Source organism: Nematolebias whitei, chromosome 1, assembly GCF_014905685.2.
Source record: "Nematolebias whitei isolate Nwh7 chromosome 1, NemWhi1, whole genome shotgun sequence".
Lineage (NCBI taxonomy): Eukaryota > Metazoa > Chordata > Actinopteri > Cyprinodontiformes > Rivulidae > Nematolebias > Nematolebias whitei.
In genome coordinates this window covers 56,391,704-56,394,524 of record NC_056498.1, presented here as the reverse complement: position 1 = coordinate 56,394,524, position 2,821 = coordinate 56,391,704, and the positions used below count along the sequence as shown (strand labels likewise).

Below are 2,821 nucleotides of genomic sequence, written 5' to 3'. Positions count from 1 at the left end.
TTCTTCCACATCTAGCGGTTCTACGTTGCGACGTCACGACAGTTGCGCCGTCTGGACTCTGTGTCTCGCTCTCCTATATACTCTCACTTCGGTGAGACTGTGTCTGGTCTGTCTGTCATAAGAGCTTACAACCACCAAGAAAGGTTTCTTAAACACAACCACGTGACGATCGACGAAAACCTCAAAAGCGTCTATCCATGGATTGTGTCAAACAGGTAGGTTAATGGACCACCAATAAAACACAATTTTTTTTCCAGTTTAATGAGAACCTCTTGTTAACTTACCTATATGTTTGCATATTTCTGTGTCCCGTTTGGTCACTCAACAGATGGTTGGCTGTTCGTCTGGAGTTTCTAGGAAATCTGGTGGTGTTTTTTTCTGCTCTATTTGCTGTAATTTCCAGGAACTCCCTCGACAGTGGTCTTGTTGGCCTATCCATATCATATGCTCTTAATGTGAGTCCCCTAATTACTCTGTTGTGAAATTAACTGAAGGGATGTTGTAATGTATTTAACAGAAAAGAATTGCAGTCATGCTAACCATCTAAAGACTGTTCTTCTGTTGTGCATTTTCAGGTGACTCAGACCCTCAACTGGCTGGTGAGGATGACTTCAGAGCTGGAAACAAATATCGTGGCTGTGGAGAGAGTGAGTGAATACTCTGAGATTGAAAACGAGGTATGTTGTAATTAATAACACTTCACTCTGTTTTTACATGAGTAGTTTAATACAACCACAATTCCATTGTATATAAAAAAGGGTTTTTGAGATTTTGTTTTTATTGACATTTTACACTACACCCTGTTTTCTTCCTGAATTGATGTTGTACACGCATTGCATGCACTTTAATTGTGGCAAGATATAAGTTAGGTAAGTTTTTTATAGCAGCCCAGGGTATTGCCATATTAATAATGTTACTTAATGAGTATTTATTTTAATTACTGTTAGTTTTCAATTTATCATCATAAAAAGTACACTCTGACACTTCATTCAGGCAGAGACATAAAGCTGAATTTGAAAACAGCATTTTTTTTAAGCTGTTATTTGTTCTTTTATTCAACAGGCTGAGTGGGTGACTGAGCGCCGGCCTTCAGAGAACTGGCCGGAGGCAGGAAGGCTCCAGTTTTTAGACTACAAGGTCCGTTACAGACCTGAATTGGACCTGGTTCTGAAAGGAATCACTTGTGACATTAGCAGCACTGAAAAGGTTTGTGTTTGCATGTTTTTATCTAAAAATAAAAAATAAAACTGTGTACAAAATGTGTAGGTGGATGGGCACCGTGAGTACTAGTGATCCACTCTGTCGATCTTCTTTTAAATTTTCCAATAATTTTTATTTAAAGAGTATTAAAGAAGGAACAAATATTTGTAGGGCTGGGTACCTTTCTAAAAAAATCACGTGCGTTGTCGAACGGCTTGACAACGCACGTGTTGCACACGTGAACCCCGTCTGTGGGCGTAACCAGCCCCATAGACATACAAGCTGTACGGCAGCTCTATACAGCTCTGGGTGTAAACACGTAGTCTGTTTGTCATATGTCTGGTGTTTTACCTGCCTGCGTGCTGAAACCACGTGGCACGTTACAGCCAATACTGAAACTTGACACCGAATAAAGAGTGACGTTTCAATCCATACACCGACCGGTGCAATTTAAGAACCTTGGAAGAGTGGCAAGAAGAAAGCCATTTCTCAAAGATATCCATAAAAAGTCCAAAAAAGTTCAATCTGGTCCTCTGGACATTCAAAAAAACAAAAAACAAAACAAAGCAAAAAAATCTAGAAACGTTTCGTCTCTCATCCGAGAGACTTCCTCAGTCTGAGGTGCTGTTTTTAGCTCAGTCTCTTAAATAGCACCTTCACAGAGTGGATCAACCAGTTTGCTGCTGACAACCAAAACCAGCTGATCACATGCTCAAGAAGGACCATCAGCCTAACAATGGATCATTAGCACACTGATGGCTGTTTACTACTCACAGAGGGCTGAGTGATACTAGCAATCACAGCATTGTAAGAGGGGGACAGTTGAACCCGGAGGCCTCCACCCCTGTTTAATGATGGACGATTTCTTTTCACAAAGATGGCCTCCTTTACTCCTCTCTCAAACCATAGTTCCTCTCTGTCCAGGATGTGAACATCTTCATCCCTGAAAGAGTGACCGCTGGCCTGGAGATGAGTGTAGACCGCAGAATCCTGGCCTGATGATGTTGATCTTCTGTGCTGGGCCATCCTTTTGGCCAGTGGCTGTTTTGTTTCCCCGATGTAAGACTGATCACAGCCCTCCTGACACTGAACAGCATACACAACATTACTCTGTTTGTGCCGGGGGACTGGATCTTTGGGATGAACCAGTTTTTGCCATAATGTATTTTGGGGTTTAAAAGCCACTGGGACGTTATGTTTAGAAAATAAACGTCTCTGTTTCTCTGATACCCCCTCAACATACGGAATGACCACTGGTCTGGGCCTGGGTTCCTCCTTTTCACCTGATGGCTGACTGGAGTCCTGTTTGGGTTTCTTCTCTGCTTTCAGGAAGGCCCAGTTAGGATATCCACATTGCTCTAGAGCCTGTTTTGTGTAGGATTTCTCCTTCTGCCTGGCTCCCGAGCTAGTGGGGATGCTGTCTGCTCTGTGATACAGAGTCCTGATGACTCCTAACTTGTGCTCCAAAGGGTGATGGGAGTCAAACTGCAAATACTGGTCTGTGTGGGTGGGTTTGCGGTACACCTCGGTTTGCAAATGTCCTCTATCAGAGAAAGCCAACCTGCCATTTTTTACATCTTCTCGTGTGAACTTGATGTATTTATCCACAGAGTTGATGTGG

General features: G+C 42.6%; 1 pseudogene; it reads left to right on the top strand.

Annotated features, from left to right (window-relative positions):
* Window positions 1-1,245, top strand: LOC119428007 (annotated as a pseudogene).
* The last annotated feature ends 1,576 nt before the right edge of the window (window positions 1,246-2,821 follow it).